The sequence below is a fragment of the Moschus berezovskii genome, chromosome 27 (assembly GCF_049115385.1).
Source record: "Moschus berezovskii isolate FMDL1 chromosome 27, NW_MosBer_1.0, whole genome shotgun sequence".
NCBI lineage: Eukaryota > Metazoa > Chordata > Mammalia > Artiodactyla > Moschidae > Moschus > Moschus berezovskii.
The window spans coordinates 19,402,547-19,419,481 of record NC_142486.1 but is presented as its reverse complement, the minus strand read 5'-3'; positions in this window follow the sequence as shown (position 1 = coordinate 19,419,481).

Sequence of the window (16,935 nt, the reverse complement as noted above, 5' to 3'; positions counted from 1 at the left end):
CCATATGTTGCTCGAGGTACCTAAAATTTTTTTTAAAACTGTATTTAAAAAGATGTATATATACATAGTGAAATATTATTCAGCCTTAAAAAATAATGAAGTAATGCCACTTGCAGCAACATGGATGGAGCCAGAGATCAACATACTAAGTAAGTTGGATAGGGAAAGAAAAACACTGTATGATATCACTTACATGAGTCATCTAAAAAATGAAACAAATGAGCTTACTTATAAAACAGAAATAGATTCACAGACATAGAAAACAAGCATGGTTGTCAGAGGAGAATGAGGGGGGAGGGCATAGATGGCTTGGGATTAACAGAAACACTATAAAATAAACCTACTATTAGTATATAGCACAGGGAACTATATTCAATATAATAAATGGAAAGAATTTGAAAAAATATATAACTGAATATATATATAATATTTATAAGTAATATTTGTTTATAACTAAATCACTTTGGCGTATACCTGAAATTAACACAGCATTATACATCAGATATACGTCAATTAAAAAACCCCAAAGACACCACCACCAGTGGGTATCTAGAACGATACTAGAGATAACTAGTGATATCTAGTGATACTGATGGAAGGACCTGGGTTTGCTGTTTGTGCTCTGTCTTGCTGAGCATATTGGCTTTAATTTTTTGATGTTGCCTCATAATGATAAAATAGCTGCTAGAGTGTCAGGCATCACAACTGCATTCATGGTAGGAAAGATCAGTCTTTTCTTTAGTAGTCTCTTTTTATCCAGAATAAAGTGGTCCCCAAATGTACATACTTTCATCTACATCTTATGATAAGAACTGAGTAGGATTGCCAAATGAGATACAGTTTGCTCAATTAAATTTAAATTTTGGTAAACACAGATTTTTTTTTTTTCAGTGTAAGTATGTCCCATGGGAAATCTAAATTTAACTGGGTATCCCGGTTATTTCGTTATTTTATATAAATAAAAATATTAATAATATTTTCTATCTGGCAACCCTAAAACTGGGTCCAATTGCCAGAGGGGCTGGGACATAAAATGTCTGACTTCCTGGCTTTTGTAATGCAAGATGGGCAAAAGAGAAGGAAACTAAAGCTTTTAGGTGATCAGCCACCCTATATGGAGTCATCTTGATTGTGTTTGCTCTCCTGCACAGAGAATATGTTTGTGTAACATCAGAAAGTTTATGAAGTCCAAAGCAGACTATAGTTTCATCTTAGAGTTTTTTACTTTTTTCTTTTTGAAGGGGAGGAGAGGAAATTGTGGAGGGTCATGAATAAAGTGCCTGTCATAGGCAGGATATATAATTTTATTCTGCTTTACTTTTGTATATCCCCCCTTATTTCACAAAAGGAATTGAGGTGACCAATAAAATTACTTTAACACAAAAGGCAAAAATAAATGCCTTGCGGGGGCTGGAGAGGAGAGAGGAGATGTGTGCTCAGTCACTCCAGTCATGTCTGATTCTTTGCAACCCCACGGGCTGTGGCCCACCAGGCTCCTCTGTCCATGGGATTTCCCAGTCAAGAATACTGGAGTGAGTTGTCATTTCCTCCTCCAGGGGATCTTCCCCACCAAGGGATCGAGCCCATATCTCCTGCCTTGGCAGGCGATTCTTTACCACTGAGCCACCTAGAAAGCCCTTGGGCAGCTGGAATGTAAGTTTGGCGGGGTGGGGGGGCAGAGATGTGCATATTTTATTGTCTCACACAGGTCTTGGAAGTGGGCTACAAATTTGACTCCCCCAGAGTCCTCAGGATTAAAATATGATTCCGTTTCCATAAAACCACAGCCAGTTGCACGCTCTAGAGAGGCACACATCTTCCTGCACAGAGACCCAGGACATTTCTCCAGAGTATCATCAGTGGGATCTGGGAATGTTTGGGGTCTGGCTTTGCAGCTGCTGCTTCAGGTTCCTTTGATGCAAGCTGATGACAGAAGTGAAATTAAACACTGGACCAAAGCAGCGCAGTCCAAGTACATAGCTCTGGGATGCTGTAGTGCATACAAGAGTAGGATCTAGAAAACCTGGGAGAAATGAAAGGTCTGCAGAATTGATGTGCTAAAATAATGTCTCAAAGCTGGATACTTTATACAAGATTCCATGGCAATAAGTTTGAGGTCAGAACCTTTGATGAAGACCAGGAGGTCAAATGACTGAGTGGTCCAAATCAAAATACTTATCAGGGCCAGCCCGGTGGAGGGTGGAGGTCTTCATAGGAAAGTGAGGCTACTCCAGAGGCAGAGCTTCATTCCAAGGTTGCTGCTTCCAATATCAAGTGAACCATTCCACACCCTCCTTAAAAACGCTTCCTCCTCTTGGTATGAAACCCAGCTCCTTCCCGTGGCCTATGAGACCCAAGACTTGGCATCCCTTCTCGGCTCTCCCACCTTCTCTGTGCCTCTCTGTCCCAACCACGACCTCCTCCCAGCTCTGCCAACCTATCAAACTCTATTTTCCACAGCCCCACAGTCAAGGGGCTGGAGATGTAAGAAACACACCCAATATTCAGTTCACGAATCACTTGGCTTACGGCACATAACACAGGTTTAAGGTAGGGAAAGCGGGTAGCGGACCACTCCAAGAAGTCCTGAAAGGAGTCATCTCAGCTGTCCCCCAACCGGTGACAAGTCACAGTAGGTGTGGGTGGGAAGTCACCTTCTGCTCTGACAGGGAGTCGGGCAGCTTCCATCTGGAAAGGCTCACAGAGCAGAGAGCCGGGTCCTCCAGCAAAGCGACTGCAAGTCACTTGACTCAGTGACCTCTTTCAGAGGAGTCAAGGTCCCCCAGGGGAGGAGGTCTTGATCCTCTTGTTCCAGTGAGGTACGCTGCCCATCACATTTCTAAGGTAACGCTCTTAGTCTGTCCCTCTAGGACTCTTCACACTCCTCATGTGGATGTTTAGAAACAACTAGCATGGGTGTTCACATTGGCCACTGTGACTCCATGTTTTAAACAAGATAATCAGAGGTTTTATATATGGGTGCTCTGGGTCTTTGCTGCTGCACGAGGGCTTCCCCTAGTTGTGGAGAGCGGGGGCTCCTCTTCATTGTGATGCGTGCTTCTCATTGCAGAACACAGGCTCCAGGGCGCTCTGGCTTCAGTGGTTGTGGCACACGGGCTTAGTTACCCCATGGCATGTGGAATCTTCCCAGACCAGGAACTGAACACATATCCCCTGCATTTGCAAGCAGATTCTTAACCACTGGACCACCAGGGGAGGCCCGTGACTCCCTTTTGAACTACTTGCTGCTGCTACTGCTGCTAAGTCACTTCAGTTGTATCTGACTTTGTGCAACCCCAGAGACAGAAGCCCACCAGGCTCCCCCTTCCCTAGGATTCTCCAGGCAAGAACACTGGAGTGGGTTGCCATTTCCTTCTCCAATGTGTCAAAGTGAAAAGTGAAAGTGAAGTCGCTCAGTCGTGTCCGACCCTTAGCGACCCCACGGACTACAGCCAACCAGGCTCCTCCATCCATGGGATTTTCTAGGCAATAGTACTGGAGTGGCTTGCCATTGCCTTCTCCATCTGAACTACTTAACATAGCTTAAATCCTATAAGGTTCACACAAGATGAGTAGGGATCATAACACTCAAGAACTCACATCATGACCCTTTGCCTCTGCTGACCTTTGCACCCGCTGTTCCTTTTCCTGACTCAGCCTTCGCCCTTAAAACTGAGATTAAACATCACCTCCCCATCACCCTGTGTAACTATCCCCTGGGGCTGTAACTCAGCATCCTGTGTTTTTGCCTTTATGGTCCTTGTGTGAACTTGTAATCATTTTTACTCATTCTGCAAGTATTTATCAAGCACGTTCTCTATGAGGCAGTAAGAAACAGTGGGGCAAGTGAACAAATAAAACACAATAATCGCACTGCTCATGTGACTCAAGTGACTCAAGATTGTCATCATATCTTCGCACAGTGATGCAATCATACCTTTATTGCACATTTGATTTTTACCCTCTCTATGAAAATATTTGAGCTTCAGATGCTGGGGCCTCAGGACCTATCACCAATGATGGACACCACATTATGATTGTGGTCCATAACACCTGTTTCACACCTTGTCAATCTGAAGATCGGCACAAGAGAAAAGCAATGACTCCAGTGGCAACAACTTTTGCAGTATTGCAAGTGCTGTTTGCAAGGGGGTACCTCTCAAGGCCAGACCCATTGAACCTCTGGGAGGAAAGGCAGGGAGTCGGGGAATAAGATCCAAGAGCTTGCTAAGCCCAGTGCTGGGGAAATCGTTGTGTACTGTCTGCCAATAGAACTTGCTGAACTCAGTGATAAGTGAGTAATCGAATGACCAGGGAGAGCTTTGCGAACTTAGGGAGGGCCCATTGTTCTGGTCTTACCCACCCATTGTGTCCCAACTGTGGGTGAGTTTGAGTGCTGGGGTCTGAAACCCGAGGGTGGATCATGGCTTCCAGACAGCAGAAGAAAGGTAATTTAGAGATATAAGGAGAGGGGACCTATTATGGAAGGGAGAGATGGAGGTGGTTCTTGAGGAGTGGGAACCAGGGAGCAGGGCCTTGGTGAAATGATGCTAAATGGAATATTACAGTAAACCCACTAGAAAAGGAGTCACAGAGGCAGCTTTGATGTTGATGCTGATGAAGCGCAGTAGATTGCAAAGAATGGCCCTAAAGACTTCTAGAGTCTCTGTCTCCACTGCTTGCATCAGGAGCGGCCACATGATTTGCTTTGGCCAATAGGGTGACAAGAAAAGGTGAGTGGGGAATCCCCTGGTGGTCCACTGGTTAAGACTCTGTGCTCCCAATTCTAGAGGCTCAGGTTTGATCCTTGGTGGGGAAATAAAGATCCCATGTGTCACATGGCATGGTCAAAAAAAAGAAAACGTGAGCAACTTGACAGGTTGCTTGTGCATTGTGGTCACCTTCTCTCACTGTTCTTGGGAACCACGTGGTGACCACAATGAAAATAAGCCTGGGGCGGGTCTGTTGGATGAGAAGATCACGTGGAGCTGAAATGAGCTGTCTGGATGAGGCCCTCCCCAAACCCAGGCCTCAGGCAGCTCACTAGCTGACCACAGAAGTACAAGGGAGCCCTGACCTGAACTGCCCAGACATCTTGCAAAATCATGAGCTAAATGCCTGGTTTTTAAGAGCTGGAAAACATAGTGTCTTAAGCCACTATGTTTGGGGATAGTTTGTTGCCCTGCAGTAGCTAACCCATACAGGTGGCGGTGCAGGTTGGGAGGAGAAGGGAAAGTATTAGTTGAATGTTTCCTGCTGTTGAAAAAAATTTGCAAGCATAAGAGTTGCAAGTTTTATTTGGGGAAAAATGAGCACTGTATCCTGGGAGACACTATTTCAGATAGCTCTGAGAAACTGCTCCAAGAAGTGGCTGCAGTCTGATGGCTGCTAGATGGCAGGTGTTTTTTCCTTCCCGAGTCCCCTCAGGGCTCACCAGCTCACCATCCATGGTGGCTGCAATCGCTGATGACTGGGACATCCTTTGTTTCTAGGAAATACTCCATTTCTCACTTCACGAATGCTTGTTCTGTGTCAAGCTGTGTGCCATGTATTAAGATCTAATGATGGACATGGCAGGCATGCTCTCTGCACTCACAGAGCACCAACCATCATTGCCCCCTGCCTCCCCACCAACAAAAAAACCTGGCTATTTCAGTATCCTCTGGCAAGTCCAGGAGGGTGCTCCAGGGAGAGAGAGACATGTGCAAGCTGACATCTGAGGATGTGCCAGGTGAGTGGGCCCTGGAGGTGGGGCTTGGGGGCGGGGTGATGAAAGATAGAAAGAAGAGAGGACTTGGCTGTCAGTGTGGGACCATTTGGAAGAGACCGGCCGTGTGTGGCCCAGAGGCAAATGCTCCCTCTGGGAAGTCATGGAGTTGTCCCAGGGTGCCCACAGTGTACTTTTAAGGCATCCCTTCTCAACAGAGGTGATATTGCCCTCAGTGGAGCAAAAATTGCTTAGGGTGAGGGTTTCCAACTCTTTGCAACCCTGTAGACTGTAGCCTGCCAAGCTCCTCTGTCCTTGGAATTCTCCAGCAAGAACACTGGAGTGGGTTGCCATTTCCTCCTCCAAGGGATCTTCCCGACCCAGGGATTGAACCTGAATCTCCTGCATTGGCAGGCAGATTCTTTACCACTGAGCCATCAGGGAAGCCCAGGTTTAGGGTTAGGGGTGGTTATTAGCCGTCCAAAAACCACAGGATGTAAACAGATATGAAATATTATCTGTGGCATTAGTGAGCTTCTTTGGTGGTTCAGATGGTAAAGAATCCACCTGCAATGCAGGAGACCTGACCTGAGAAGGGCACGACAACCCACTCCAGTATTTTTGGCTGGAGAATTCCATGGACAGAGGAGCCTGGAAGACTATATTCCATAGGGTCATAAACAGATAATATTACCTGTGGTATTAGTGCTTAATAGAGGGGTGATAATTTTTTTTTTAAATGGCTAGAAAAGTCTCCACAGAGGGGGAGATCATGGGAAAAGAAGGTTGAGAAACGCTGTTTTAAGGGAATCCATATCCAGGGCCTCACCTTGTGCAATCTGCTTCCTTTCTCCACAGCCCTCCCACCTCTCCAAAGAGCATCCTTCTCTCCGTCTCACATCTGTGCTGCTGTTTTGCTCTGGGAATTAAAACCTGGGAGCTGCTGCTGCAGCTGCTAAGTCGCTTCAGTCGTGTCCGACTCTGTGCAGCCCCATAGGTGGCAGCCTACCAGGCTTCCCCAACCCTGGGATTCTCCAGGCAAGAACACTGGAGTGGGTTGCCATTTCCTTCTCCAATACATGAAAGTGAAATTGAAGTCATTCAGTCGTGTCTGACTCTTCGAGACCCCATGGACTGCAGCCTACCAGGCTCCTCTGTCCATGGGAGTTTCCAGGCAAGAGTACTGGAGTGGGGTGTCATTTTCTTCTCCAAAACCTGGGAGAGGGGAGAACAATTAGAAATACTGGTAATGGCTGGCATTGAGAAAGTGAATAAATAATATTGACCAAGTATCAAGCAAGTCCTGTTTTAGATTTGAAGGATACTTTGCTCTCAACCAAATTGAAGGGGGATATAATAGCTTAGCCGGAGAAGGCAATGGCAAGCCACTCCAGTACTCTTGCCTAGAAAATCCCATGGACGGAGGAGCCTGGTAGGCTGCAGTCCATGGAGTCGCTAAGGGTCGGACACGACTGAGCGACTTCACTTTCACTTTTCACTTTCATACGTTGCAGAAGGAAATGGCAACCCACTCCAGTGTTCTTGCCTGCAGAATCCCAGGGATGGGGAAGCCTGTTGGGCTTCCGTCAATGGGGTCACACAGAGTCGGACACGACTGAAGTGATTTAGCAGCAGCAGCAGCATAATAGCTTAGCATGTCTTGAACTTTTCTTTAAAAGCAATAGATTTGAAAAAAGTTTTTTTAAAGAATAGGTTATTTTCGGCATATAACTCAAAAGGTGTTCAAAGAAATGCGCGGCATTGCTGTAGAAACCTCTTTCTATTTGCTTTTGTGAAAGCTCTCTTCTTGCCTACTGTAAAAATGAAAAATAGAAATTGAGTTGGTGCTGAGCCCTGTCTTACAAAAATAAGTTAGAGTCATCTTGGGATATATAAACTCAGTGAATAAATAAGCAAAACTTGCTCTATCCATCTCATTAAAAGATACATTTCCTATAAAATTTTATTTTTTATGTTTAATCATTAATCATCAACATGTGCAGTATAGTTGGGATATGTCAATCAATTGTCTACTAACAATAATTGTAATGATAACTCAATTCATAAAGGAATAAACATTTAGAGCCACCATTCACAGAAAATTTATAAAAGTATTAATTTCTCTCTCTCTTTCTCTGTGCAGACACATATTTCCATAAGATCTTATAGAAAACCTGAATGAACATTTTGGCCAATCCAATATATGTATTTGACTTTACCTAAAAATGGAATTATATGCTACATACTTATTATAAACTATTTTTACCCCAAAGATTTACAACAATATATAGAGATCTGACTCAGCACACATAGAGATCTACAACAGAGGCAGGACAATTTTTTTTAAGGGTCAGATAATTAATATTTTAGACTCAGTGGATCAAGAGGATATTTTGTACTTAATAACTATTTGAAGTGTTAAAGGTTTTTTACACCATATTAAAAAGCCACTCAAACACCTGAAACTAACACTACTTTGTAAATCAATTATACTCCAACAAATAAAATAAAAAGCCACTTACTTAAGTAGTAGTCTTTTGCTACGTTTATCTATGTTGCTTCCATATTAATTCAATATTATAAATATGTGGCAATCATACCCAGTCCTTCTGTATAAATCTTTTCACACTTATCTGTTTACCTCCAAAGGATGCTGTTGTTCATTTGCTAAGTCATGGCTAACTCTTTGCAACCCTATGGACTGTAGCACATCAGGCTCCTCTGTCCTCCACTATCTCCTGGAATTTACTCAAATGAGTGAAAAAAAGACATCTCATTGATGTTCTTACACTTCTTTAGTTACCATGACTCTCTTTTCACACATTATTGTGGACTTATTATTTCCAATTTCCTGTTTGTGTCTTTCCCCCGTTTTTCTCTGCGGTTATTTTTTCACATTGATTTCTAAGAGCTCTTTACCAAGTAAGGACAATGACATTTGTCATTTATGTGCAGTATTCTTCCCCAGTTTTTCATTTTTCTTGTCTATGCTAATCATTTTTTTCTTTATTGGTTTAGAAATTATACAATTTATCTGTTTCAGGTTGATTCCTTTTCCAGTATAATAGATGTCTATGCATGTCAACCCTCTCATGATTACAAAAATATTTACCCATGTTTTATCTTAGGGCTTTTATGATCTCTTTTTACATTTTTTTAGTGTCCATAGTACTTGTTAATCATTTATTTATAAAGAGAGACTATTCCTTAGCCCGGATATTTACCATTTCATAGTTCAGGAACATAGGTAAGTGATAAAGTTCTATGGAGCTCAACCCAAAGAAATTGTTTATGTTCAAAACTCACTTTCACTCTGAAAGATACTAGCTTTCCTTAAGTCCTCAAAATCTTCCATAGAATCATAATTTCTGTAGGAATCTGCATATGCCTCCTTCCTTGGTTCATCAGTAGCAAACTTACAGAAAGTTTCATCTCCCAGGGAGATGATGAATGCCCCAACCATAAGAAATCACAGATGCATGACCAGAAGTTTTTGTTAAAGAACAGACAAGGTAGTTTTTCTTTTCTACAGCTCAACAACATGGTCTTTCCATATTGATGAAGAAATGGACCTCTCTTTTACATGTTAAACTTTGGCTCATTTAGAATTTATTTTGAAGTGTAGAATGAGATGAATATTTTATTTTTTTAAAAATAAGCCTAACCAGTTTTCCTATTTAAGTATCTTTAATCCATGATTTTGAACCCCAATTTATATTTCTATATATATGCTTAAGCATGTGTGCTCAGTTGCATCAGTCGTGTCTGACTCTCTGTGACCCTATTGATTTCAGCTCATCAGGCTCCTCTGTCCATGAGATTTTCCAGGCAAGAATACTGGAGTGGTTTGACATGCCCTCCTCCAAGGAATCTTCCTGACCCAGGGATCGAACCCAAGTCTCATGTCTTCCTTATTGGCAGGCAGGTTCTTTACCACTAGTACCACCTGGGAGGGCTTCCCTGGTGGCTCAGATGGTAAAGAATCTGCCTGCAATGCGGGAGACCTGGGTTCGATTCCTGGGTTGGGAAGATCCCCTGGAGGAGAGCATGGCAACCCACTCTGGTATTCTTGCTTGGAGAATCCCCATGGACAGAGAAGCTACAGTCTATGGGGTCGCAAAGAGTCGGACACAACTGAACAACTAAGTACCACCTGGGAAGCCCTTCCGTGTATACATTTGGGTTTAAAAGGACTCATTTAAAAAGCCTACCAGCTATCAAGGAACTGAATATTATGACTCTAGCAAGTTATTCACTCCCAGCCCTACATGTAGAACTTCTTAAAAAGCAATGTATGGCTTATCTTTAACTGGAAGCTTTTTTACCTGATAGCAATGTGTATATCCAAGGTAAAACTCTTATTATTCCGGTTGATAGGATTGTTTTTATTTCTCCTAAGCACAAAGATAAGGGTATTTAGAATTGAGAATGTAGCTGAACAAGTGCTAACCATTTGTACTCTTATCTATACGTATGTGTAACGATGATTGTGGGAATAAAATAGTTAGCAGAAGATTTCTAATTAAAAAAAATAGATGTGCAACAGGCACCAAAGTTTACTGTATAGCACAGGGAACTATAGTCAATATCTTGTAATAACATATAATGGAAAATTATTTCAAAAATAATATATGTTTGCAACTGAATCACACACAAAAAAAGGATTCTACTCTTTGAAATTTAGTAATGTTTATCTTTTTGCCAGTTTTTCCAAATGTTCTATGGACATCTAATAACAATGTATGAGATACAAAATTTTAAATTTATTTGTGTAGGATATAAGATTCATATAAATCAATATAAATAAATATATATCATATTTAAATTATAATGACATCATTCAAGATGCTCCTAATCTTATTTTTTCTGTTCTTGATAAAATATTCTCAGATAAATGTTAATATGTCTATGATTATATATTTTTCCTTTTCCCTTATATTTCTTCTGATTTTTGCTTTATGTATCTTTGCTTCTTTGTTGTTAGGTATCTAATGGTTTATGATGTCTATCTTCTTTGTGAATTGTACCTTTTAGCATTAAAAATATTCATTTTTGCTTCATTTAAAAAATAATATAAAATAGTTCACAGACTAAGTTGCCAAACCTAAAGAGTTAAAAAAAAACTGTAAGATGACTTCACCAAGTTCAGACAATAAACAAGGCACCAGTTTGGAGGCAGTTTTGGTTAAATTCCAGCTCCACATTTTATGGCAAAGCCCTTCTCCTTTCTGGGCCTCAGCTCTCTCATTTGTAAAATGGGTTCATAATGCAAACCCTGCCTCACACAAGTTCAGTTCAGTTCAGTTCAGTTCAGTCGCTCAGTCGTGTCCGACTCTCCGCGACCCCATGAATCACAGCACGCCAGGCCTCCCTGTCCATCACCAACTCCCGGAGTACACTCAAACTCATGTCCACAGAGTCAGTGATGCCATCCAGCCATCTCATTCTCCGTCGTCCCCTTCTCCTCCCGCCCCCAACCTTTCCCAGCATCAGAGTCTTTTCCAGTGAGTCAACTCGTCTCATGAAGTGGCCAAAGTATTGGAGTTTCAGCTTTAGCATCAGTCCCTCCAATGAACATCCAGGATTGATCTCCTTTAGAATGGACTGGTTGGATCTCCTTGCAGTATAAGGGACTCTCAAGAGTCTTCTCCAACACCACAGTTCAAAAGCATCGATTCTTCGGCGATCAGCTTTCTTCACAGTCCAACTCTCACATCCATACATGACACAAGTTAGGAGGACTAAATGAAATAAAGCAGGAACTCACTATTCCCAGGGTATTTATATCCAGGTTCCCTCAGATCTGTGGCCTTAATTTAACCCCCAGGACACACAGGAACACCTACAGCTTCTGTTCCTTTATATAACAAGCCAGCTCCTGACTATGGGGTACACCAGCTAAGTCCTTGACCTTTGGCTTTGTTCCCACCCATTCCTACCCCATGACTCCTGCGGTCCTGCTCTCATTACAGGCCAGCATCACTTGACTTCCATTCTTGCCCCAGGCCAGAAAGTCCTGACCCACCCATGGGTGAGACCTTGTAGTTCCTAACAGAGGTCACCATAACCTTTGAACTTGCTGCAATGGGCTGTTGGCCGGAGTCCCGCTTGGTCCTGCCACCCTTCCCTTCCCTTTGAGGATAATGACAATATGTAATTCTCACCTTGGCACTTGCATTCGCAAAGGGAATGGGAATGCAGATGACTACTCTTACAGTCATAATTTCTGGCATGGTGACAGAGGAGGCGCACGCTGTCTGTTGGCCCTGGGTCAGGTCAACATGGGAGCAGCCATAAACTCCAGGGAAGTCCATCTGAAGGTGGCTTTTGCTCTCCCATTCTTCCTTTACAACACCTGACACACCTCCCCGATTTGACTGTAAAGTTCACGAGACACTATCTCTTGATCATCTCCATTCTGGGTGGATAGGTGTGTCACAGGATGACTGAAATGTTGCCCTACCCTAGCCCCTCCACCCCGTGAACAGGAACAATTCTCTGCGGTCCTGAAACACCAAGGAAATATTTGCTTGCTTAGATTTCAGACTTCTGAAAAGCAAATAGTAACTGCGGAAGAAAAGAGTATATTAAGCAAGATGCTTCCTTCTTTCTTTCCTTCTTCTTCCTCCCTCTCTCTTATCCTCCCTTCCTTCGTTTCTGCTGTTACATTCCCTTTCTTTCTTTCTTTCAAGTGACAGAAACCCACCTCCAACTGCCTTCAGAAAGGAAAAGATCTAAGAAGACAGTCCAGAATGGCTGGATCAGGGCCATAATATAGATGTCATCAATCTTATCTCCCTCTTGGTTTTATTTTCCTCTATGTGGCTCTGTTCTCTCAGGACTCATCTCTTTTGGTGACAAATAGGGTGCTTAGTGGCTCCAGGCCTCTATTGTCCCCCTCAGTAACCCCAGAGTAAGAGCACTTCTTTTCTTTATTGAAAGAGCACTTCCAATAAATAAAGGTCCCCACAATCTTCAGAAAAATTCTCAGGATTGCATGTTAATGGCTTGATTTGAATCATATGCTCAGTGCTCAACCAGTCAGGATGGTCTTGGAGATGGACTGTCTCACTGGCTTGATGCCCCTGAAGGGTTGGGGAGCTGAATGATAGGGGGAAGGTGGTGACAGCTCTACCCAAATTGTGTGAAAGTGGAAGTCATTCAGTCGTGTTCAACTCTGTGACCCCATGGACTGTAGCCTGCCAGGCTCCTCTGTCCATGGGATTCTCTAGGAAAGAATACCTGGAGTGAGTTGCCAATCCCTTCTCCAGGAGCTTTTCCCAACCCAGGGATCGAATGCAGGTATTCTGCATTGCAGGCAGATTCTTTACTGTCTGAGTCACCAGGGAAGCCCATTTTGTGTGAACAGAGAGTCGAAGACATGTGGTTCTCTCAAGGAAATCAAGATGCTATTACCAAAGAGAATTCCAGAAAAACATCTATTTCTGCTTTATTGACTATGCCAAAGCCTTTGACTGTGTGGATCACAACAAAATTCTGAAAGAGATGGGAATACCAGACCACCTGACCTGCCTCCTGAGAAATCTGTATGCAGGTCAGGAAGCAACAGTTATAACTGGACATGGAACAACAGACTGGTTCCAAATCAGGAACGGAGTACGTCAAGGCTATATATTGTCACCCTGCTTATTTAACTTATATGCAGAGTACATCATGAGAAACTCTGGGCTGGAAGAAGCTGGAATCAAGATTGCCAGGAGAAATATCAATAACCTCAGATATGCAGATGACACCACCCTTATGGCAGAAAGTGAAGAAGAACTAAAGAACCTCTTGATGAAAGTGAAAGAGGAGAGTGAAAAAGTTGGTTTAAAGCTCAACATTCAGAAAACTAAGATCATGGCATCCGGTCCCATCACTTCATGGGAAATAGTTGGGGAAACAGTGGAAACAGTGAGAGACTATTTTTTAGGGCTCCAAAATCACTGCAGATGTTGATTGCAGCCATGAAATTAAAAGACGCTTACTCCTTGGAAGGAAAGTTATAACCAAACTAGGTAGCATATTAAAAAGCAGAGACATTACTTTGCCAACCGAGGTCCATCTAGTCAAGGCTATGGTTTTCCAGTGGTCATGTATGGATGTGAGAGTTGGACCATGAAGAAAGCTGAGCGCCAAAGAATTGACACTTTTGAACTGTGGTGCTGGAGAAGACTTGAGAGTCTCTTGGACTGGAAGGAGATCCAACCAGTCCATCCTAAAGGAAATCAGTCCTGGATGTTCATTGGAAGGATTGATGTTGAAGCTGAAACTCCAATACTTTGGCCACCTGATTCGAAGAGCTGACTCACTGGAAAAGACCCTGGTGTTGGGAAAGATTGAGGGCAGGAGGAGAAGGCGACGACAGAGAATGAGATGGCTGGATGGCATCATTGACTCGATGGACATGAGTTTGAGTGAACTCCGGGAGTTGGTGATGGACAGGGAGGCCTGGCGTGCTGTGGTCCATGGGGTCGCAAAGAGTCGGACACGACTGAGCGACTGAACTGAACTGATACCAAAGGAAGGAGAAGTTAGATCTTAAGTAGACACTAATGTCAGATATCCACAATGGGGACAGAAGAGTGGAGAGAGCAAGAGAGGGAGGGAGGGAGAGAGACCGTTAGAGAAGCACCGACAGAGGAGAACGGAGACGCGATTTCAAGAAAACAAGTGTCTTTTTAATGGAAAGCAATCGAGAAAGAGTTATTACACCCATGTTCATAGCAGCATTATTCACAATAATTAAAAGGTGAAAGGAAAACCAATATCCATAAACAGATGAATGGATAAACAAGATGAGGTCTGTCTATACAGTGGAATATCACAGAGTCTTTAAAAGGGAGCAAATTCTGACACCTGCCACCACATGGATGAACCTTGAGGACACTGTGCGCAGTGAAACAAGCCAGTCACAAAAGGACAGAGCTTGTGTGATTCCTTTATATGAGGTCTTTGGAATCGTCAAATTCACAGAAACAGAAAGTAGAAGGATGGTGACTTAGTGGGGGCAGGGAGAGGGGGAAATGGGAAGTTAGTGTTCCATGGGGACAGAATTTCTATTTGAGAAAGTTCTGGAGATGAATAATAGTGACGGTTGCACGATGGTGTGAATGTACCGAATACTGCTTAATTGTATACTTAAAATGTTGAATTTTATTTATTAATAATTTATTTCTTTATAACTAGAGAGAAAACCTTAGTTTTTTTTCTCTAATTATGACGATCGAGAGCTACTCTCTAATTGTGGTGTGTGGGCTTCTAAGTGCAGTGGCTTCTCTTATTGCTGAGCAGGGGTTCTAGGCATGCAGGCTTCAATAGTTGTGGAGCATGGGCTTAGTTGCTCCATGGCATGTGGGATCTTCCTGGACCAGGGATGGAAACTGTGTCTTCTGCATTAGCAGGCAGACTCTTTATCACTGAGCCATCAGAGAAGCCCTAAAATGTTAAATTTTGTGTTATGTGTATTTTACCTTAATAAAAAATTAAATTAGAAACGAACCAATTAAAATCGGGAAAACTTTTTTCTTCTTTCCTAAACAAAGGAAATATTTTATCCCATGCCTCCTAGACTTTGCCTAGTGCAGTGCTCTGCAAACAGAAGAAATCATTAAGAATTTGCTGGATACATTATAAAGCAACGTAAGATGTTCTGGCCCCATTGCCAGCAATAATATCTGAACAATTATTGAGGTCATCATCCTTCAAATGCCACATCACAGCCCTGAATGCTTGGGTCTGGGCCCTCTAGTCTTATAGGGACTTCATCAGCACCTGTGGGTATTGGGTAATTCAAATTCCCTTATGTTCCACACCACCGTCTCTGAGGACATTTGGCAATATCCGGAGACGTTTTTAGTTGTCACAACTCTGGGTAGTATTAGACGAGAGAAGCTGGGGATTATCCTACAATGTGACTGAGCACACACACACATCCTACAATGCACAGAACAGCCCCCCAACAAAGAATGTGAAGGGAAGTGAAAGTTGCTCAGTCATGTCTGACTCTTTGCAACCCCATGGACTGTAACCTGCCAGGCTCCTTTGTCCATGGAATTCTCCAGGCCAGAATACTGGAGTAGGTTGCCGTTCCCTTCTCCAGGGGATCTTCCCAACGTGAGGGTTGAATCCAGGTCTCCTACTTTGCAGGTGGATTCTTTACCATCTGAGCCACCAGGGAAACCCCCAACCAAGAATATTCAGTCCTAAGTGTCAGTGTTGTGGTGTGTGAGCCGGCCTGGGAATCCTTTCCAAGGACTGCATCTCTGTCTCTATTACATATGCACATATAGAATCATGCAAAACACACAGGCACACACATGCATACATCCCTACCCTCACCTATGCCCTCCTAGACATCTCGCTGGTCTGTTAATTTTCAGTGAGTTATAAGAAGTTTATAGCATAAAAATAAACTTCTAAAATTAGATTCTTGCTCAATATCCTTTAAAGCAAAGGATGATGCAATAAATTTGTCTTGAATTTAGTTCTGTGCCTGGAATTTTATAGAACAGAGCAGACAAAGGGAGGGAGGATGGCATTTGGACTTAGCTGTATCACAAAAAAGGACCTTGCTTTCCTCCCTACCAAGTTCTCTTGAACCTACTGACCTCAACAGACAGACGTGAACCAGTCAATCAAGTTTGACACACAAGCAGACCTTCTGGAGGCCGGAGAGGGGATTGGAGGTGAGGAAAGGAATATATGTTGTTTGGAAAACTATGTTTAATATGATTATACAATTTTATTTTGAGAAATATGTAAATATTATCATTTTAATGTTTTATGAAAGGTGGTATTACTTGCAGTCTGACACTTTTATGAGAGTCAGGAGTTATATTTTACATTAGACTGACAGAAATTCACTTTTACAACAAAGTCATAAAAATAAAAGAACAATCAAAGAAGTTTCACTATTTTACTTATTCTACTGCTTTTAATTGTTTTACACCCAATTACTTCTGATGAGTTAGGCTCAGCCATCTTCAAACCCACCAAATAATCTTTTCCCCTCTTTCAGTGTAAAAGCAGGTTTGAATGTTTTTCTCTAAGTCTGTCACAGAATTCTAGACCCTTTTTTGAAAAGTCTTAAGACTTAACTTTTTTTTTTTTTTTTGCTGTTTATCAACTTCACCTTATCCCTAAGTTCACCATCCAATTTTTCTCCTATTATTGGGGTAAAATACTACTCTAAACTTTTGAGAAAAGCATATTTTTCTAAGGCTAGA